The sequence below is a fragment of the Periplaneta americana genome, chromosome 6 (genome assembly GCF_040183065.1).
Source record: "Periplaneta americana isolate PAMFEO1 chromosome 6, P.americana_PAMFEO1_priV1, whole genome shotgun sequence".
Classification (NCBI taxonomy): Eukaryota; Metazoa; Arthropoda; class Insecta; order Blattodea; family Blattidae; genus Periplaneta; species Periplaneta americana.
In genome coordinates this window covers 173148908-173173231 of record NC_091122.1, presented here as the reverse complement: position 1 = coordinate 173173231, position 24324 = coordinate 173148908, and the positions used below count along the sequence as shown (strand labels likewise).

The 24324-nt window shown below is 37.9% G+C and overlaps 1 protein-coding gene and 1 non-coding gene across 2 annotated transcripts in view; both read right to left on the bottom strand.

Moving 5' to 3' along the window:
- LOC138702051 (osteocalcin 2-like) overlaps positions 1-24324 on the bottom strand; it is a 497730-nt gene that overhangs the window by 71630 nt on the left and 401776 nt on the right. The gene's annotated exons all lie outside the window — the stretch shown is intronic.
- Positions 14980-15051, bottom strand: TRNAN-AUU (transfer RNA asparagine (anticodon AUU)). The gene has a single exon. It is a non-coding gene; the product is annotated as a tRNA-Asn (tRNA).

Genomic DNA, 24324 nt, shown 5'->3' with positions numbered 1-24324 from the left:
ATTTAATGTTTTCTGTTTTGTACCAATAACATAGCTTCAAAATACCTTCTAGACTTTGAAATTTCAATATGAAATTCAAAAGTAAATTAACAGTATCTTAAATTTTCAATCAAAGACAAAGTCAGGAAACTTCCCCCGATCCATTCTATTTGAGAAACTCGGCAAGCCTCGTTTCTTAAACTTACACTCCTGTCAAAATACTACCCGCTTCACAAACTTGTATCGTAAGTAACTATTCTAGGAAAATCTTTTGGTAAAATTGAAAAATCGATTTCTATCCGGGTATTCAGCGATTCGGACCACTGTGCGACTTTTGCAATTTCTGTTTCCAAGCTAACAGCTAACAAGTAACGCACGCACCGCTAGTTTAACGGATCGCCATTACCTTCATTAGCTTGTGTACACCAGCTCCGTGCCCTGACTGTACTCACTCGTGTTTTGCGGAGAGCACTCCTTGCGCTTGAGCGAACCTCTTGAATTCCCTCTGTGACAAAGACAAACGGTGTTACAGGATGCTGTCTACAGACTCTATATTTTACCAACTTCAACACCACATTAACATGTCGCCCCGCATCAGTCATTACATATCTTAACCCTTTCATCCAAAGTAATTTTACCGACGTATCATGAATCTAGACGTTAAACACTGAATCGATATCCAACAGAGGGCTCAGCCGCCGCTGCGGAACAGTGGTAGCGGAGTGGCTGCAAATCAAGAATTCAAGAAGTACCGAGTTAGATTTCCGGCAAAGGAAATGGGGAGTCATCTGGCTTCCTGATGGACCGCGTGTGTGTTTCTCATCTGTGGTCCTATATGGCTAAGTTTGCCATCCGGTCGGTATTTCAACGGTCAGACCGAATATTTTGGAGAATCTCAACGTGTGGCTGGTGGCTGGCATGAAACCCTTACTGACCCTATTTTGGCCGGTAATTTTATCAAACGAGTTTCAGGACTTGTGATAAGATATAGACTGAAAGAGGTTTTTCTCCATTTCGTGGGATATCTTAACTCAAAGCAGATAAAAATTTAAATATGAAAATTTTCAAATATTTTTCTACTGTAATCTCACTAGAGGTTTTGATTTATCTAGAGAAAATGAAAACTCGAGTGGGATTTAATTGACTATTACACGATTAGAAGAACGTAGTCTATATAAAGATTACTTACTTACAAATGGCTTTTAAGGAACCCGAAGGTTCATTGCCGCCCTCACATAAGCCCGGCAGCGGTCCCTATCCTGTGCAAGATTAATCCAGTCTCTATCATCATACCCCACTTCTCTCAAATCCTTTTTTAATATTATCCTCCCATCTACGTCTCGGCCTCCCTAAAGGTCTTTTTCCCCTCCGGTCTCCCAACTAACACTCTATATGCATTTCTGGATTCGCCCATACGTGCTACATGCCCTGCCCATCTCAAACGTCTGGAGTTAATGTTCCTAATTATGTCAGGTGAACAATACAATGCGTGCAGTTCTGTGTTGTGTAACTTTCTCCATTCTCCTGTAACTTTATCCCGCTTAGCCCCAAATATTTTCCTAAGCACCTCATTCTCAAACACCCTTAACCTATGTTCCTCTCTCAGAGTGAGAGTCCAAGTTTCACAACCATACAGAAGAACCGGTAATATAACTATTTTATAAATTCTAACTTTCAGATTTTTTGACAGCAGACTGGATGATAAGAGCTTCTCAACCGAATAATAACACGCATTTCCCATATTTATTCTGCGTTTAATTTCCTCCCGAGTGTCATTTATATTTGTTACTGTTGCTCCAAGATATTTGAATTTTTCCACCTCTTCGAAGGATAAATCTCCAATTTTTTTATTTCCATTTCGTACAATATTCTGGTCACGAGACATAATCATATACTTTGTCTTTTCGGGATTTACTTCCAAACCGATCGCTTTACTTGCTTCAAGTAAAATTTCCGTGTTTTCCCTAATCATTTGTGTATTTTCTCCTAACATATTCACGTCATCCGCATAGACAAGAAGCTGATGTAACAAGAAATAAAGTACTCTAATACAATAAAATATTAATTGACGTACGAAAATAATGTCCTTAACGAAATGTAATAGAAACCCAGGGATGGAGAAATTTTGAACATAGACTAGCATGAGTAATTTAATGGTTAACTCTGTGGGCTCTGCCGCATATTTTCAATTCAGCTGTAATCAGCGACTAACATTAAACATTTCTCACTTGCGGCGGGCGTGTGTGGCCAATGTGGATCGAAGCAGGGATGACACAGACGGTCTCTTGAAGGCTTCCTGTGGTCTGTTATGTATGTCGATCCGGCATTTGCTGAGTTTACTACAATTTGGTAATGATTACGATACCTATTACACTTTTACTACGTCACACAACTTTTGACCAATAAAACGGTACGAAAGGACATCTTTCAACCAATCATGGCTGCTTATCGCACAATTTTATCGCGTCCCTAGCATTTGTTTCTTTGTTTGCCAACATTTCAAACTGCACTGGTCTGGACGTTAAAAAACATAAAATTACAAACCACTCCAGTCGATGCTCAGCAGTTTCAAATATGACTCGCATTAGCATTCAAGAACAAGAATTAATAAAGATCATTGGTCATAGCTCTGCATCTTCCCTGAAACCCTATTTACAAATAAATGAAGAGCACCATTCGGAAATCCTGAATAAGTTGAGGAATACACCATGTACACATCAACGAGTTCCACTTCTTTTACGCACACGTCCAATATAAAATCAACTGAAACACCAACCACTAAAACATTCAAATTTAAAAATTGTACTTTCAATAATTGTTCCTTTTAAAATTATTCATGTTTACTTTTTATTTCATCGTCCTTAATTAAAACTTGTCTTGTTTATTTCATATCCCTAATTAAAACTTTTCTAACACTTGTTTATATTATTTAGGTTATGTTATAGCTTCTGCTATATGATATCATGGATAGTCAGGTATCAGACATTGTTTAATACTAAGATTTATTGAAAATCATCTGTCAAGTGACGTTGATTACTGGGATCCAGATAACTGAAGTGGAATGCAACTGTTTTAATAAAAATGAAACTGAATGAACAAAGCCTTCTTGACTAGTAACCGTCCACAGAGTTCAATGAAGAGTCCATAGTTGGCACAACTGATAACAAGAAAACAGCTAATCATAACACACTACTGCCATCTAACGTAATATTTGTAATGTTGAGATGGTACAATAAAACTTTTGAAGACAGTTGTATTTTCGTACGTCAATATTTTATTGTACTGGAGTACTTCATTACTTCTAATCTGTATATAATTTCTTCTAATCGTGTAATAGTCAATTAAGTCCCAATCGAGCTTTGATTTTCTCTAGATAAATCAAAACCTCTAGTGAGATTACTGTTGATAAAATGTGTTGAAAGAAGTGGCATTAAAACCCAGCTGCATAGTTAAAAATCCAGCACAGCAAAATATATGAAAATATTTACAATTTATAAATAAATTACCGGTATATAGCACCTACATTGTTAATATTAGTTTCGTTCACATTTTTAGTGCCTAATTAGAATGTTTTAGAGGCTTTTTACCTAAGTATTTTTAAGGTTTTAACAAGGGAAAAAGAAAAGCAACAGACATCTGTTCATGTTCATGTCTGTCTGAAGCAAAGACTTACTTTTACGAAAATCTCAAAACGCGTCCCTTTAATGTCAAGTTGAAAGCCAGGAAAGGGCAGGAGTTAAACTCTGGTCAAAGTGAAGGAGGTTACCCTGGAATGTCTAAAGGATTCCGAAGTCGCTCGCTCTCTCCCTGTATACATACATGAATAGCAAATGCGAAACCATTTTCATGTGAAAGGCCGAAGTGAAGATTGGTGCTTTGTTCATTATATCGGTTCATTGGTGTGTACGGCAGGTAATATCGTACAAGAGGTTTTCAACTTCTCGGAAAGACTTTCTTTGAAGCCAACTTTCCTGCTCTCTCTCCACTCTACTAACTATATTAATAATTCATTTCACAGGGGCTTTGTAGAACTCCTCCAAACAATGCAGAACGGCATAAACACGTTATAAGCTACGAAATCAAATATTCATTACAGCGATATAGATTGCAACTAACACGCCAGAATGTTGAGAGTACATTATTACAAACGGCGCATATAAACGCATGCTATATGATCTCACAGATAGGCAAATAGTCAGAGGAACAAAGGAGTAACACATCTTCGAAATAATTTACAAACTGCATACAAGTTTAGTAGTCTAGGCTCTAGTCTAGAGAATATCGTTTGATCCGTTTGTAGATTCACGGTGCGTAAAGAACTCTGTGTCTCTGATAGAAGGCTGTAGGCAAAATTCGTCGACCATTTCTCGCACAATTTGCGATGGGGGGGGGGGGAGGAGGTTACAAGGAATAATGTAGTTAGTCCGGCATATCAAACTACACTATCTATCAGTGGCGGCTCCTACATATTTCTTAAGAGGAGGAAAGAAGTTAACAGCGCAAAATGACACCTTCTTGAGAGAAACAAGCTACAAATTAGCCTACATGCATACATGTAAGACCAGGTAGTATTAGGGTTGGCCTTCCCTTCTGTATAGAAATAATCTGTTTTTGTAAACTGAGTTACCTAAATTGTCCAAAATATAATATGTTTGCACTTCCATTCATTGTTGAATAATTGTACAAATTAACAATTACAAGGAAATTCACAACCTCGCAGCATTTTTCTTGCACACTACAGCATCACACGCGTTGGAAGAGACCAGCTACTAACACGTAACCGGAACCGTTTTACGGAAAGGGGAATGAGAAATAATCTGTTAGGAAAGCGAGAACACTGCACCCACCCACGTGGTCTGTGTTGCCATATGTACATTTAACAAGTTCAGTATCACATGGTTTGGAAGAATATCAGTTCTTGTAAAGTCATATTACCATTATTGTTCAAAACTGCCGGTGGCCGATTAATTTTTTTTATGTTAAAAATAATGTAGTTTGCAGTACCTTCAATTTCAAATATATTTGTACAAAACTGACAACTTGGCTGTTGTCCTGTCTAGTAGACAATGAATGGAAGTGAATTTCAGAGGCCAAAAAGATCTGTGATACTAACGTAGAACTACTTCCTCTTTGTTTTATATAAATCCAACTTCAACTTTCAGATATCCTCGTAAGTTTCAAATCATGAATATAGCTTATATAAAGTGCAATGAATAATATATTTTGATTTATAAGCTTAATTAAAAAAAAGTTTATATGGTATCTTCCATAGCTTTGCTTTAAAACTGTTTTTATTGTGTCTCTTCCTAGATGACTAGTCTGGCTGAATGCAGCTCGTTAGGTGGCAGCGGTAGCGAGCTTGTTGCAAGACCAGTCGGTTTCTATTTCCCGCCCATGCGCTGATTCAGAGGAGGATCTCCTCCCTATCCGTTCATTTACTCGCTTTAAAACTCTGCTTCTTTCTCTGGCCGCTAGTGCGCTGTTGTCTATGTGTGCTTACTGCAGTAAAGGAGGAATGGATTGGCTTTCCTCTACACAAATAATCTCGCATCCTTCTCACAGTTTTCTAGCAGCACATGAGTGCGCGTGATTTAAAACTCGATCAACCGAGGTTTTCCTATAGCTGTGAACTTAAAAATTATCGAATCTTCCTCGAATTTCAAGGCATTTGGTATTTACTTTCAAAAGAAGAAAAATGTGAGGAGGACGTTCCTTCCTTCCCTCCCCCGAGGAACCGCCACTGCTATCTACCAAAAAGTAATTGGGCACTGTTTTTGCCCCTTTAGAACCTCGTGGTACCACCTCTTGTTGCTATAACAGCAGCCACCCTGTCAGGCATGCTCTGCACTAGTTTGTGTAGGATATCCACTGGAATGCGTCGCCATTCCTCTTGCAACATGGCATTCAGTTGGATAATGGAAGTTGGCCCCATGTTTCGGCGGCTACTATGCAGTGGCATGCAGACAATAATGTTCACCGGTTCGACTGGCCTGCACAGAGTCCTGATCTCAATCCCATTCAGCACCTTTGGGCTGAATTGGACCGGCGATTGATGTCAAGAGGAATGGCGACGCATTCCAGTGGATATCCTACACAAAGTAGTGGAGAACATGTCTGACAGGTTGGCTGCTGTTATAGCAACAAGAGGTGGTACCGCGAGGTTCTAAAGGGGCAAAAACAGTGCCCAATTACTTGTAGATAGTGTAGCTTCCACGGCTGGAGGAATCAATGTGGTGACAATATGTTACCTTTGTACTGGTCTTTGACTCAATTAGGCATATTGCATCACACACATGTATATATATATATATATATATATATATATATATATATATATATATATATAGTCCACGCCTGTGGAGTAACGGTTAGCACGTCTAGCCGCGAAATCAGGTGGCCCGGGTTCGATTCCCGGTCGGGGCAAGTTACCTGGTTGAGGTTTTTTCCGGGGTTTTCCCTCAACCCAATATGAGCAAATGCTGCGTAACTTTCGGTGTTGGACCTCGGATTCATAGCACCGGCATTATCACCTTCATCTCATTCAGACGCTAGATAACCTAAGCTGTTGATAAAGCGTCGTAAAATAACCAATAAAAAAATATATACAGGGCTTTCATTTCAAAACTTCCCAGTCTATATAGCTAATTATTTAAATTGAATTCAATTTAAACAAAAAACCTCGGCAATTTAGGGAGAAGTCTGAAACCAGGCGTAATTTGATTTTAGATTTCACTCCCCACCCCCCGACGTAAGTGCAAGTTTGAACCAATAAATTATTGAGATTTGCGATAAAATAATGAGTCTAGGAAATTGTATATTTAGTATGTAGAACTACATTTGTTTCTAGATCTTTTGTTATATTATTAAGTTTTGTACTTGTGAACTATATCAATAAATCAATCAATCAATCAATCACTCCCCACCCTCACTTTGAAATTTCAAATGGCACCCCTATATTTTTATACTTAAATATGAAAGAGCATTCAATTGTTTATACACCTAATTAATTTGTTTTCGGATCTTTTGTTTTCTATCGTCGCCTGGAAACCTGTATTTTTGTTATTATCAGTTGACTGTAGGACGAAAACACAGCTTATTTTGTGTAAATTCCTAAATTTAATCAATAAGGATTATTTATGTTTTCTTTTGAAGGGTATACACCATTTTAAAATCATTTAATACACAAACACAACTATTACGTGAAATGCTCAGTAAGTTTTTGTAGCTTTATTCTCTTCAGCTCTAATGAACAATAACAACAATACAGGTTGCCAAGCGACGAAAGAAAAGAAAAGACGCGAAAAAAATTAATGGGGTGTATAAACAATTGAATAGTATTTCATATTTAGGCCCAAGTATAAAAATATTGTCATTTGAAATTTCAAACCCTGGTTTCAGAATTTCCCTTCAATATCTAAATTGCCGTGTTTTTGTTTAAATTGAATTCAATTTACATAATTAGTTATTTAGAATGGGAAGTTCTGAAACGAAAGACCTGTGTGTGTGTGTGTGTGTGTGTGTGTGTGTGTGTGTGTGTGTGTGTGTGTGTGTGTGTGGGTAAAGGTTGGTAAATTGTGATACTACTAATATTATGATAGTACTTTTTGAGAATATTTTACAATTTAACTGAGCGAGAGAAGGACCAGTTTTCTGCAGAAACTTGTCCACGAACATTTCCTTAATACGTTGACGCAAAAAACCGATCTTTCTCTCACTCAGTAAAATTGTAAAAAATTCTCAAAAAGAACTATCATAATATTATTAGTATCACAATATTACCAACGTGTATATATATATATATATATATATATATATATATATATATATATATATATATATATGCACAGAATGAACAATAAGTATTGAATATTATTCATAACTTATTAAATTTTAATTTCACAAAATATATATATATATATATATATATAAAAGCTGCTGGAGATAAGCCATACAATATGATACCGGTGTTCGAAAAAAGTTAGTCATTCAGGGATACAGAGTGTGAAAGTAAACTTTATTTAAGTGACACCATATATTTAAGTTTACATATTTCGAATCTCTATTAAATTTTACGGATGAAAGTGTAGAAATTTTACCGATTCACACGTTTCATGTCTTTTAATTGTTTTATTAACCTTGTTTCGTGGACATCAAACTTGAGACAAATAAGAATGTAAAATCATGTTGACTAATGAAACTTCACCACAGATACTCAAAATGTGAACCATTCACAGTCAAAGAATGTCCCAGTCTATCATGAAAACAGACGTTTATGCTTTCGGTTAGAAATGTTATGTTTTATTTAACGACGCTCGCAACAGCCGAGGTTATATCAGCGTCGCCAGTGTGCCGGAATTTTGTCCCGCAGGAGTTCTTTTACATGCCAGTAAATCTACTGATATGAGCCTGTCGCATTTAAGCACACTTATGCCATCGACTGGCCCGGGATCGAACCCGCAACCTCGGGCATAGAAGGCCAGCGTTATACCAACTGCGCCAACGAGGCCGACTTTCGGTTAGATGTTATTGTGATGTTAATATTTAGATTTTTAAGGAATAATTTCTTATAAGGATTGTTAATATGCCCGACAAGAACATACATTTAATGCAATTTGTGTATTGTATTATTATTATTATTATTATTATTATTATTATTATTATTATTTTTTCCTTTATTTCTTTACTGAATATAGCCTACATAGCTACGTATACCATACATATAGACTATCTGTAGAAGTATTTTTATTAGGATTATTATGTATTATCTGAATTGGTTTGTTGGAGAGCCGTTTGTATGAGTCTGTGACAAGAGAATTAAGAAATATAAATTCATGCAAGAAAGCGGTACATGTAAGAGTCTAATTCGTTGCTAAGCAATTGACGTCAGAATAGTGCGACGTAAGTCACTACCGTTGCTAAGCAACTGGCGTCAGATCTCAGATGTTAAAACTTTCCTATCGCTTTGTTTATTTGGCACTTGTGCATTTAATGTTTCACGTTAAAAAAAAAACTAGTTTGAATGCAGTTCTGTATAGTGTCAGTATCACATCTATTAGCACAATACTTACATACTTAACCTATTTTATCAGTTAATATTTGAGCAGAAAAATTCGCTCCGGCGCCGGGGATCGAACCCGGGTCCCTGGTTCTACGTACCAAGCGCTCTGACCACTGAGCTACGCCGAATTCAATCCACAGTCCACACCTGTGGAGTAACGGCTAGCGCGTCTGGCCGCGAAACCAGATGGCCCGGTTCGATTCCCAGTCGGGGCAAGTTACCTGGTTGAGGTTTTTTCCGGGGTTTTTCCTCAACCCAATATGAGCAAATGCTGGGTAACTTTCGGTGCTGGACTCCAGACTCATTTCACCGGCATTATCACCTTCATCTCATTCAGACGCTAAATAACCTAAGATGTTGATAAAGCGCCGTAAAATAATCTACTAAAAAAAATTCAATCCACAGCACCGGATCAAAACACTGAAACACTGAAGGAGGTAGATTCGATCCGGTGCTGTGGATCGAATTCGGCGTAGCTCAGTGGTCAGAGCGCTTGGTACGCAGAATCAGGGACCCGGGTTCGATTCCCGGCGCCGGAGCGAATTTTTCTCCTCAAATATTAATTGTCAACATTACAGAGATTATTCTGTAGGACAAATTAATTAATCCATAATAGTCTATTTTATCAGGGTGAGACTTTTTAAATCGTTAAACATGAAGGTCTACGACTCTCCCGGTACAAAATCTGCGATTACACACGAACACACAGAGAGGAAGCAATGCTATTAGTGAAAGCAGCAGAACGCGAGTGTTCTACAAATTGCGTAATAGTGCTGAAGTGGAGTGGACAGAGATCCCCTTTAATTGTTAAATATTGTGCGAGGACGAATATCAAAGCAAACGACACGTTATGTGGTGGGATCAGGTGCCGGTCAAAGAGACGTGGTTAATGCTGCGTGGCCAATAGGATTACGTCCTGGACTTACAAACATCGACGAGTGTGGAATACCGCTAACTATATCAAAGCGGCATTAAAAGCCTGTCAGACAACTGCCAACAACCAAGCGGAACCGGATAGTTTTACCGCACTCAAAGCAAAAATTCCCGCCGCTTTATATCATAATCATAACATAATCCATCTTGCAAAAAATTTCATAGTCTGAATATTTAAAAACAGGCGGAACTGACGTATGGAGATATTAAAGTTGAGTTTCGTGTACGCATAAAGTCAGACAGGTTCCAAGAGCCGTGGAACTGGAGTATGCAAAAGTTAAACAGAGCAATGGCGTGGTCCAGGGAGTTATGCCCGGGCCTGAATTCGAATACCGCTTGAGCTGATTATCTCGTTGTATTAGTCTCCGTGCCAGGATGATTATACGGAAATGAGACCTGGATAATGAATAATAGTGATAAAAGTCGGCTGCAAGCCACTGAAATGAGACTTTTTAAAGCGATCTTGGGTGTGACTACACAGGAGATGATAAGACATGGGGATATAAAACAAGAACTGGAAATGTTCAACATGAATAACAAATAGAATACCGACGGAAGTGGTTTAACCACTTAAAACGAATTAGTAAAAACAGATTAACATACAAAGAGATAGAAAGACGAATAACATCATCCAAAGACCAAAAGAAAAATACTGAAAACATGAAGAGAATTATCTGCAGCTTTGGCGTGTTTCTCCCTTACGACAATGATGAAGTATCTGCTATTATTTAAAAATATACAAATAATCTTATTATACGCGGTTGCTTTGTTAATAAGTATAGGCCTAACATAATTTATTATATCCTATAGCTGAAATTATTTCATAATGTCATACACTTTTTATTGTTACTGCTATTATTATTACTTGCTTACTGGCTTTTAAGGAACCCGGAGGTTCATTGCCGCTTCCACATAAGCCCTCCATTGGTCCCTATCCTGAGCAAGATTAATCCAGTCTCTACCATCATATCCCACCTCCCTCAAATCCATTTTAATATCTTCCCATCTACGTCTCGGCCTCCCCAAAGGTCTTTTCCTCTCCGGCCTCCCAACTAACACTCTATATGCATTTCTGGATTCGCCCATATGTACGTGCTACATGCCCCTGCCTATCTCAAACGTCTGGATTTAATGTTCCTAATTATGTCAGGTGAAGGATACAATGCGTGCAGCTCTGTGTTGTGTAACTTTCTCCATTCTCCTGTAACTTCATCCCTCTTAGCCCCAAATATTTTCCTAAGCACCTTATTCTCAAACACCCTTAATCTCTGTTCCTCTCTCAAAGTGAGAGTCCAAGTTTCACAACCATACAGAACAACCGGTAATGTAACTGTTTTACAAATTCTAACTTTCAGATTTTTTAACAGCAGACTGGATGATAAAAGCTTCTCAACCGAGTAATAACAGGCATTTCCCATATTTATTCTGTGTTTAATTTCCTCCCGAGTATCATTTATATTTATATTTCTCTTGTATGGAGAAGGGACCCGAAGGCTTGCACTGCAGCCTGAGGCTTATTGTGCTTACCACTCCTATTCTGTGAATGATTGGGTGCCGAAAGGGGGTGCTCTTGTACAAGTACACCACGCTACACAGTGAACTGAACCCGGGTTATGACATGTAAATTAATGATGGCGAAATCAGTCCCGGGTTGAACGTCGAAAGTTACCTAGCGATTCTGCTTCAATTAGTTAAGGGAAACCCCGGGAAAACCCCCAATCTGGTAACTTGTCCCAACCAGGATTCGAACCCGGGCTCGGTTGTTTCACAGTCAGACGCGCTGACAGTTACTCTACAATGGTGGACTGTGTATACACTTAATAAAATGTTAACACCTGAATTCCACATTAAAACGAAATTGTCTTGTATCATTGTTCAGGAAGATTTTGAAAGGAACAAATAAAATATTCAACTCGGAGACAACTGTAAAGAGTATCGAATAGGACTCAGAATTTAATAACATCGTATTGGAAGCAAGGACGACCTCTGAGCTTGAAAAGAAACCATGGAAATACCTTTCTGCACTGAAAGACGAAGCTCTTCCCTGTGTGCATCAATAATGCATTCTTGTTCGATACAGAGATACAACACAAAATAGCCACTCCTACTATGAATTTTCTTAAAGGCCCTACTTAGAATTAGTTCCACTATTTTGGGATGTACAGTATGTAAGAAAAAGCTTCTTCAAAGAATTTCTACACTGCAGTTTCACAGAATCTGAAATGTAGTCTATGTAAGGAAAGTTTTCATCAAAGGATTTGTATATTGCAGTTTCACAGAATCTGAAATTGAAAAGGAAAGTGTTTTATTCGCTTTTAGAGAGATCAAAAAGTATATTATTAAATGAAAAATTTAACTAAAAGACCTTTTATATGTACCAAAATAATAAAATACTCCATGTTTAGTCAATAGCAATGCTCTTTTTTTATTATAATGCACATAGGGGCCACATGATTGCCACATATTTCACTAATTTTAATGTACACTAAGAAAACTAAATAGATAATGCAAACTACGTACACTCCAAGTCGTTACAGAACTGGTAACTATGTGGTGTTTACCTCTGCGCGGAACGAAGGAAACAGCAGTAATTTGAGTGGCCTCCTGCATTCAGCCTCCACTCCCTGTTTTTTCTCCGAGCGAACGTATAATAACCAAAGCTCGGATCTTGGGGACTTGTGTGTCGTGTGCTTGAGTAAGGTTACAGGCATAACGTACACAAAGCTCACGCTGCAAGTGCTCAGGGACAGTCGTTTGTACTAAGAAAGTGGTCACATCGAATGGCAAGAAGACGAAAGAATAAACTGTGTCACGTCGAAGCCAATGACATTAAGAGAATTACAGGTAAACGGTCTGTTTGAGGAAATAGAAAATACGTGTTATTCGAATGGGTGTTATGGAAGTTTGAAAATGCATTTCTTAAATTTTAGGTACAGAATTTCGTGGAGGAATTCTGAGGAGATACATTATTTTCTTCTAATGCAGAGTTTATATCTTGTAAGTTGTACCACACATAAACTAGAGCTGGAAACGGGCATTCATTGAAAGACATTGCAGTCCTTTAAATTGATGGAGAATTTGTCCATAGCCATGGATCAAGTCGTAGAGGGACCTTCCCTAGTAGTGATACACTAATTGAAAACTATTTGCGAGAAAAATTTAGGATATACTTATCTTTCTCAGACACGAAATCTGCTGAAAATCGAACAGGAAACAGTGACAGTGAAATATTCAGTATTTTATTTAGGCCCAAGACTTTATAATAAAATTTCAAACCATTTTCCAAATTTGAAATTTTTTAAAATTGAAACTTTTAAAAAAGAATTTTGTAAAATTATCCATGATATATAATAGTAACAAATGTACTTTTTTTACCTTTTATTTCTATCGACTATATTCATGTTTTTATCGAATATCACTGGCTTCTGTCGGATTGTCAATTTATATTAAATGTGTATTTTTCTCTCGTTTTCCCTTTCTTCTTTATTCTTGCTCTTGTGTTGTACTTATTGGTTTGAATTAAGTTAATTACTGTATTTAGTAAACTGTCCTTGTAAATTTTATGTTATATTATTCACTAAGACCACACCGTACACGAGCCTGACTCTTACGGTAGTGGCTGGAAACATTTTTATTTTATAAATGCAATTTGTACTCACTAGGTAGCTAGTTAAAATAAATAAAATAAAAAAATTAAAGTTTGCTCCCGTCACTTCATGTGACGTGGGAATAACTTTCCTTCGTTTCAAATCATGTTTAACTAACAGACGAAGAATTTATGGGTTCGAAAATCTTCGAATGCATGTAGTCATACACTGTAATGAAATGTACAGAGCAGAACTGTAAATTTGATGTATTTTGCATGTTTATTTATATATATGCTATAAAATTAGATGTTTCAACCTATCATAATATTATCATTATGTTGTTCCAGCCAGGAACCACTTTTATAGCAGACCTGACAGTACCTCCGTGCTGGAAGCGGGAGTTTGTTGACATTGAAGTCCGGTCGCTTAGCCACGTTCAAAGACACAAGTCCCCAACTTCCGAGCTTTGGTAATAACAACCACTTATATGGGATAAACTGAATTTATAACTTATAGTAAAGATACCTATTACGATGAAATCTTCTCTATAGTATTCCTCAACAGTGGATTTTTTGGGCATCATATTTGAAATAACGAAGAAAATTACTTCGTAGCGCGTCCTCTTAAAATACCAAATAACTTCGAATTTGATAAAGTGTCATTAAATAATCAATTAAAATACTCCTATTAAAATATATACAGGGTGGAAGTGAAATAACCCTACAGATTTTCAGAGCGTTGTATATAACAAAAAAAAATGCAATACCATAGTAGTGGAAAATCCACAGTTTTCTCAGAAAAAATCGATAGAAAATCTAATAAAAATCGAATAATTTCGAGGGAAAAATTGTTCTGGAGCCGGGTATCGAACCCGGGACCTTTGGTTTAACGTACCAACGCTCTACCACTGAGCTACTCGGGAACTCTAACCGACACCGATCCAATTTTTCCCTCTATATCCACAGACCTCAAAGTGGGCTGACAACCGTCAAGCAACCAACTTCGAGTGCACACTAACTCCGTGTGACTTAAATTGTGGTTTTCTGTTAACGAACAGTGACGTGTATTATGCAAATCAAGATTTTCAGGTATAACTCCCTGTAAAGTTGATTTGAATAATTTCGAGGGAAAAATTGTTCCGGAGCCGGGTATCGAACCCGGGACCTTTGGTTTAACGTACCAACGCTCTACCACTGAGCTACTCGGGAACTCTAACCGACACCGATCCAATTTTTCCCTCTATATCCACAGACCTCAAAGTGGGCTGACAACCGTCAAGCAACCAACTTCGAGTGCACATTAACTCCGTGTGACTTAAATTGTGGTTTTCTGTTAACGAACAGTGACGTGTATTATGCAAATCAAGATTTTCAGGTATAACTCTCTGTAAAGTTGATTTGAATAATTTCGAGGGAAAAATTGTTCCGGAGCCGGGTATCGAACCCGGGACCTTTGGTTTAATGTACCAACGCTCTACCACTGAGCTACTCGGGAACTCTAACCGACACCGATCCAATTTTTCCCTCTATATCCACAGACCTCAAAGTGGGCTAACAACCGTCAAGCAACCAACTTCGAGTGCACACTAACTCCGTGTGACTTAAATTGTGGTTTTCTGTTAACGAACAGTGACGTGTATTATGCAAATCAAGATTTTCAGGTATAACTCCCTGTAAAGTTGATTTGAATAATTTTTCCCTCGAAATTATTCAAATCAACTTTACAGGGAGTTATACCTGAAAATCTTGATTTGCTAATAAAAATCATTTATCCCTCTAGGGTATGTCAATGGACAATTTTCGTTAAATTTTATTTAAAAACAACTAACTTGAAGACAATGACCGATGCGACCAGTTTGCAACATTGTAACCAGAAAGGGAGATGGGAGGTAGTTCACTGAGGCAGACAGATCTGATTTCATTGACCTTTTACATATGTATTGAATGAGAGTAAATGCGCACAAATGTGCATAAGGTGAATTAATTAGTCTGAGCAAAACTTATTAAGCGATGAACGTCTTTCAGCGCACTTTTCGACGTGGTATCGTTCACATGGGTTTTTGCACAATTCGCACACGCATTCTTGGTTCGGCTCATGGAAACTCTTCGTGCTGCATACCTTGTGATGAAAACCATGGATTGCGTATCGTGTTAGGATGTGCCTCATCTCGTAGTTGGGTCGTGCCCACTCTCTCGTACACATGGCCTCTGTTGCGTAGAATTTGCTGCGGATGTCTTTCCTCTTCTCCTGTAGTCCTTGGAGCTAGTCTCATATACGCTGGTGCTCGTAGTAGTAGCTGTCTTCTAATGTCTTCGATGAAGAAAGTCTCTCTCATTAGGGCATACGTCATTCTCGATGGTGCCGTTTTTCCAACTCCTAGCACTCTTTTCATGAAGCGTGCTTTCACTGTTTCTACAGGGACATCATTTTATTTTTACTTCAATTTTTATTGTAGCTGAGTTTTTGAATGTACTTCACTCTCACTACTAATGAAGTTCCAACTCCACACAGAACCAAGACCGCAGAAAGTAAGCAGTACTGAGTTACTGAGTATAGTACGTTCCAGAAATATGTTCGCGTGACGAAAGAGCTTTCAATATTGAATCATATTTTCGCACAGGTACTGTCCGTTTGCCTACGTCGCATCCCGATTTCCCCCACCTGCTTCTGCTCGCCCCTCTGTAAAAGCTGGGCTGTCTTAGCTCTTTTCTGAAAACATTAATTTCTCTTAGGAATTGGACGTTTACGTAATATTATACAGCTGTTTAATTTAACTTAAATAAAAGGTGTATCAAATATGAAAGAGGTCTCGCCCACCTCATTATATTTTGCTCGACTAGTGTGACTAGTCAGTTTGTTTTTTATACCATTAAGTACGAGAAAAATTCGTACCGGCACCGGGAATCGAACCCAGAGAGAGAGCACTCAGCACTCGTACTTAATGGTATAAAAACAAACTGACTAGTCACACTAGTCGAGCAAAATATAATGAGGTGGGCGAGACCTCATTCATATTTGATACATATATGATGTTAACAGTTTAAAGAAACTGTTGTTGAATATGGCCATAAAGTCATGTAATATGCGCTCCTGTACATATATGACGTGTATCGTCTCAAGTGCAGGCAGTAAGGCCGTAACACGACACTACGAGAGGAGTTCGGCCGGCGTCGTGAATCGGGTCCCGGCATAGCTCAGTTGGTTAGAGAGCACTCAGCGCGCACAGCTGAGAGGTCCTGGGTTCGATTCCCGGTGCCGGTACTAATTTTTCTCGTACTTAATGGTATAAAAATTAAATAAAAGGGCTTCGTTAAGTAATCAACTGTCACGTGATTTCCTCCTTTTCTACAATCCTGCGGCATAACCACTTTGGACGGACAGTAGGTAGCATGTCTGAGTAATTTTAGATTTTCGGGTCGGGCAGAAGTGAAGATTGAATTTACAGTACGTAGAGTAGGTACAGAATTATTTCAACATGAGTTACTAGTACGAAGGACGAAACTGGCAATTGGAATTAGATGCATAGTGCGATAATATGCACAAAAGAACTGAAGCCTGTATCGAAATGAACGGCCACCATTTTCAAAATTGTGTTTAAATATTCATATTATGATTATTTTTCAATTTAACTTCTTTCTCTATATTGTACGCTAATGTGCTGTAGACAGTATAATATACACCGCATAATGAATACGTTCGCATGGATAACTCACTTCGTGAGTAAAAACACTTATTCTTAATACAGTACTGTACTTTGATTAAGGAAAAACCTAATGAAAATTATCAAACTCAAAATCGCGATATTTCCTAGTTTACGTAAATGGATGAACTACTTTTCTTCCTTCCTATACCTAGTAGAGTGATTTGTGTTTTACGCCAGTATCATCGAACTCCAGTCTTGGAGGGGGGAGCAAGCGGTGTTTCCGGTTCTCTAAAGGTATAGAAAGGTTAATATTAAAAATGTTAGTAAAAATAAAATGATGTCCCTGTATTTGTGCCATGTCTCTGCTTGTAAGTTTGTCCCAAATTATGTTCATTCCATATGTTGCTATGGCGGTTATGACTGTCTTGAAAAGCGTCATTGCTGTTTCTGTTGATAATAATTGCTGGAGGTGTTCGATGCTGTATATTGTTGTAATTGCTGCTGACACTTTTTACATATGTATTGCGAGAAGAAAGAGGGGCGTGTTAGCAGCGATGTTGCCGGACTGCTGAAACTTCCAACTCAATTTTCTAATTAACCGTGCATTTAATCACAAAATATAATATAGATTTTCTATTCATTTAAGTGTACCTTATCGTCCCTTTCAGTCTTCAGAATTATTTCACTTCCACCCTGTATAGCGGTAACAAGCTTAAAGCACTGAACAAACTTCTACTCATAAATTACGGTATATTTGAAAAGACGATAACGTCCATAGGCCATTTCTTTCCGTTCAGTCGTTCTGAACGCTGGGGAAAAATACCTATGTAGATTGGTATGCTAAATTCAACACAGGACATAACATTCGTAACGGAAAAAAACATTCAGGATGCGAACCCACGACCCATGCAACATTAAAGCTGAGCGCAACACATCTAGAAACTGAAATGTTCTACTGCAAATGTTGATATGAAAAAGAAAACGAAGACTTTTGAAGGGAATGCCTTAATGAAAAAGGGCTCCATCACCAACAAGCGCATATCGTAACAGAAGTGCGCCTTGAATGCGATAAAATTCAATCCCCAACTAAACCGGAGTCCATCATCAACAAATCAATTAAACTGGTCACCACGTACAACTCAATCCGTCACTGGAGACAATGAGCTTTCTCTTCAACTCACCGGGCGAGTCTAATCACATTAACACACAATCAAATGTTCCCCCTGCCCTGCTCACATGCATTACCCAACAGAGAACTTTGTTATGGCCCGGGCGAAATCCAATTAAGAGATGGGATTATGTGATACTCGTCATTGCATTCCGGACAGTGTCTACACTGGAATGCAAAGTAGTGGTTATATTCGGTTGTTTTAAATACACGGTGAGTCGCAGTGTAACACGATAATCACAGACTAAAGATTATCCAGTTTTGCAGCAGGCTTGCAATTACAAGAAATTCTGTAACAATTTCGAAATAAACGTTCTTCTCTGGTTATGGATTGGGAGAGATGACTAAGGATTAAGAATTAGGCCTGATACGCAAGATAATAATTAAACTTGCAAATCAAGCTTTCAGGTATAACTCCCCGTAAAGTTGATTTGAATAATTTCGAGGGAAAAATTGTTCCGAGGCCGGGCATCGAACCCGGGACCTTTGGTTAAACATGGGGGCAGATAAAAAAGTTAATTTTTTTCCTTCCACCATGTTAATAATGTCAAAAGACGTGCTTATACAAATTTTGGCCACTCGACCGCAATTACGAGGCCGTCCAGAAAGTGATTTTCCCTGGGGCCGTTTATAGAAATAAGCACAATTGCATAGAAATATTTATTGAAACAGATACAGAAATTGTTGCGCTATTTGTCAACATATCCCCCACTGGAATTGAGACATTTGTCATACCATGGGATCAATTTTTGTGTCGTACAAGTCAGCCGCCTCAGATCGGAACCAGCGTTTAACTGCGTCTGCACCTCTCTCTGTCGATCCCATGATACGAGAAATGTTTCAGTTCCGATGGAAAATATGTTGAAAAATAGCTCAATTGCTGTGTCCGTTCCAATAAATTTGTCCAATGAAATTGTGTTTTTTTTTTCTGTTAGCGGCCTCTTGCGAACTTATTTTTTTACGGTCCTCGTAATTGCGGTCGAGCGGCCAAAATTTGTCTAAGCACTTCTTTTGACATTATTAACACGGTGGAAGAAAAAAAAAATTAACTTTTTTTTCTGCCCCCATCAGAACGTTTGCTTGTGAGCTACCCGGGACCTCTACCAGACACCGATCCAATCTATGTTGGTTGCTTGACGGTTGTCAGCCCACTTTGAGGTCTGTGGATATAGACGGAAAGATTAGATCGGTGTCTAGTAGAGTTCTCGGGTAGCTCAGTTGGTAGAGCGTTGGTACTTTTAACCAAATGTCCTGGGTTCGATGCCCGGCCCCAGAACAATTTTTCCCTCGAAATTATTGTAATTCAACTTGCACTAATATTCTCTTAGCAAGAGTTTTATGTGACATTATAATGCAATTAATTAATACATTACAATAAATAAGTATATAAATAAAGTGTAAAGGAACCAATGGAAGGAGTTGTTATTTTCTACTGGGCCTGGCAGTCGGTACGAGGAAGAAATTATTTTGTAGTGATGATCATGTGATTGGCATGGATGTTTCTCGCTGTACTACACGACGGCGAGTGTTTGTCTCTCGTGTACTCAAAAACTCTGCCCGACAAAGCAGAGAAAATTTTCAGAAACTTATCCAGATGTCAGAGTTCTCACATGCCGAAATCTACCCACAAACTGCGCGAAGAGCTTTCCACAGAAGACAAATGAAGAAAAATATATATATTTCTCCTTACTAACCGTAATGGAGTCAGAACTTACCCTGAATGTTGCATCGAGAAACAAACGGCGCGTACTTGAGAGTGACATGATAGATAAGGCATTGTACTCAATATGCTGCGCCTGCTGAGTAAGCACTATCTACAGGGTGTTTCCGAGGTGGTGTTACAAACTTTCAGGGATGATGGCGAAGGGCATATGTATCAATTTGAGATAAGGAAATGACTGAGTCGAAAGTTATAAGCAGAAATAATTGTGTGGAAATGGAATTGTAATTTGGCACCACGTGCCCTCCTTCCCTTAACTTTTGGAACAGTCGTGGAAAAATGATATGGGCCGGATGTCTCCTACGTGGGTACTTGCCCGATACAATCTGTGAGCTTTTCTACTGTTCCCATTGGCTCACCCGTATTCGAAAATCAGGTCTGCTTATTCCGCTCTCGTGTACTCCTCGATTTCACTAGGACTGATCGACTGGGCACTGCAACTTGTACACATACTCCGCTGCCTAGGACGTGCATATCAGGACCGACCATGTCCGTTACACATTACGCTATTTGCATTGCTTTAGTGTAGTTTCCTGTCTCCACCCCTCAGACAGTGCACTGAATGCAATACTGTAACAACGTCAGATGAATACAGTATGTGTAAGATGTACAGATAAATACACATAAATAAGGAGTAAAGAGGAATAAAATTATTTCATTTCCACAGAACTAGTGTTGCTTGTAACTTTCGATTAGGTCATTTCCGGACCAGGGTTCCTTATCTCAAATTGATACATGTGCCCTTCGCCATCATCCCTGAAAGTTTGTAACATCACCTCGGAAACACCCTGTATATGGTTACTCACGGCCGGGGCTACTTATATTTTCGACAGTTTTTAATTCAAGTTTTAATTTCGTCAGTATAGACATCTAATTTTTTGTATTTGAAGAGTTCACTGCAAGAATGATGGATGTCATTTGGAATACATTTTGCAGGAGAAGCAATTGAAAGTTTGAAATGCTTAGCGCTCAAAGCTTAACTGAGATTTTCCGAACATTACTGGACAATGACTATCAGTGTTAATGCCATATAACTCTGTATGTACATTCTATATGTCTTAAGCTATGCATTGACAATCTTGGTTCATTTTCGACAAGAAAGTGACATCCATCATTCTTGCAGTGGACTCTTCATTTGTCTATTCTGGTGTGGAGATCTAGCAAAGTGTGGAGTTTGAAGGAAGGTTTGGTCAATATCTTATTATAAGTTCCCTCATTAGTGGTCGTATAGTGGATTAAATTAAAACATTTTAAGAGAACGGAAGACAAAACGCACAGGAGGTGACATGCTTATTCAGGAAACCGCTGAAAAATAAGCCTAAATAGCTCAAAACCATATCAGGAAGAAACTCTTGGTATCATGGGGAAACGAGTGAAATAATTTCCATTATTTGAATAATTAAATTAGCTTCCTGTCCTGTACACGAGTAGATCTATAACACTTTGTGTAAAATGTTTTAAATAACGCTATGTATTTTTACTTTTACCGTAATAACAATTCCGTGATTCAAAAGCAAAAGGTGAAAAGGTCAATTTTTGGCAAAAATGAGATTTTGCGATATGTTGTGCATTCTGATGGTATCTTTATTGCGAAAAAAAATAAGACGCATAACTCTATTATTTTTTCTTTTTAACCCGTTGTTACGAAACACGATTCCAATGATTAGAACATTAAATGCTCGCTTCTGAAAAACTGTAAGAAATACTCGTAACATATATTTTGAATATTATAGATATATTAATTTGTCCTACAGAATTCATCTGTAATATTGACACTCAATATTTTAGGAGAAAAATTCGCTCCGGCGCCGGGGATCGAACCCGGGTCCTTGGTTCTACGTACCAAGCGCTCTAACCACTGAGCTACGCCGAATTCAATCCACAGCACCGGGTAAAACTTTCGGCAGGAGGAAAGTGGATTGAATTCGGCGTAGATCAGTGGTTAGAGCGCTTGGTACGTAGAACCAAGGACCCGGGTTCGATCACCGGCGCCGGAGCGAATTTTTCTCCTAAAATATTAATATATTTTGACTTGAAGCGACAGAATTAGTCAATTTTTTTGTTCTTTATTTCAAAAAGTTTATTTCAAATTTTCAAATTTCAAATGCATCGGAAGATGCTATAACATAGTCAAGTACAAATTTATATAATAATGCAGAACAGAACATATAATACAGAATAATACATCAGACTACAGGATATAATTACAATAGAAATAGAAATAAAATAATACAATCAATATAAAAAATACGATACAATAATATTAACAAATTTTTAGGACCGAATGAGCAGCGCTCGTGTTCGGTCGCAGTTCAGATATATTATTAACATAAGAGAAATACAGAAAATAAAATAAAATAAAATAGGAACTAAAATTAAAATTACAGTTACAATGAAATTATATAATATAATACTAACATAGAGAAGAATAATATAGTACGTGGATAAAGTAAGACAATTTATGAAAAATATATATTCCGAAATTATAGAATACAAATATAATATAGAACGATTAATTCATGCACATAGCCTATAAATAATGTTGAGTGACTACAAGAGATGGTTATCATATACAAGCAACAGAAATGAGATTTTTAAGATCAGTAAAAGGATGCACTAAACTAGATAAAATACGCAATTAAGATATTAGAAAAAAACTAGGCATTTATAGTTGGGGATAAGGTAGGAAGGACACAGAAAAAACTGGAGATCACTCGGAAAGAATGAACCCCACAAGACTCACAAACATAATGTCATGTCAATCCGAAGAAGAGAACCCAGAAGACTAAGGAAGAGATGGAGTTAAGATGAGGCAGTAACAAGTTGTAAAGCCTAATAGGTTAAAGGAAAAACAATAAGTTGAGTGACTACCCAAAAAAGATTCTTTTAGTATTATCTTGCGGCCCGTATGACGGAAGACGGTAGCGCAGCTGAGGAGAGTGTAAACACACTGTATTACAAATATGTAAAACGCAATCATGCACATTTTCAGTGACACAATCACTAATGACTTCTATATAGGCCTACCAGTCTGCTTCTCATTTAAAAAGTAGTTAAACTGAGGTGCACAATTGTCGATCAGCATAACGTCGGCTTTACAAGCCAGTTCATACAAAAAACGACGCTGGGACATGATTACTCGAAATACTCCATTTTCTCTGCCATTAATCCACCACTAGTTACTAATCACCAGTCATCATTACATCATCATTTCAATAGGATAATTACATTGTTGATGCCGGGCCAGAGGCAATGAGAATGACACTCATCAATCATTCACTACTTGGCAAAAGATCTAAGCATCATTATGAGGGGACTCCCACAGATACATCGGAATGGATAATCTCATAAAATGAGATTCTTGAAAGCACAGTCATTCGATGCGATGTGGGGAAATGATTTCGAGGAAGAAGTATTACTTAAAATAGGATATTGTCGTTTGAAGTAATCTTCTCAGGAAGACAGTCTTTGGAAATATAATTTCATACTGAGAGCCCTACAGCAGAAATGAACACAAGAAGTTATGCTACACAATCTGAATGAAATCATCATTATCCGTAAGATGTGACGCAGCAGGAGGTCTGTAAGCTCAGAAAGATTTTTATTTGGTAGAAAGAAGTTTTCTTTCTCATACCAAGAATTGTATCTTAAGTGGGTGGAAGCATCAATCCTCGTTCTTCAGACAAGAATTGTTATGATCCATTAGCATATAAAATCAGATTCGTTAATAACATCGCTGTATCCAAGTATGACAATGCTTTCATAATAATGTTTGGCTTGCTCCAGACTAATCGATGTTAGATATTATTATAATGATGAGTCTTTATTCTACAACCAATAAAGAACAGCAACGCATATTATACAAATCTGGCTTTCTGTAAAGTTGACTTGAATAATTTCGTTAACAGAAAATTATAAATCAAAATCACACAGAAAGTGTGCACTCAATGTTGGGTCTCTGACGTCTTTGTCAACCCACTTAAGGTATGTGGATAAAAAGGGAATAATTGTGCCGGGGGCTGGTAGAGTTCCTGAGTAGCTCAGTCGATAGAGCGTTGGCACGTTCAGCCAAAGGTCCCAGGTTCGATGTCAGGCCCCGAAACAATTTTTCTCTTGAAATTATTCAAGTCAGTTTTACAAGGAGCTACACCTGAAAGTCAGATTTGTATCTTTTTGTGAAGTTAGTATCCATGGCTTGACGTAAAATGTGTTTGAAGAAAATTCGGGGAGACATCT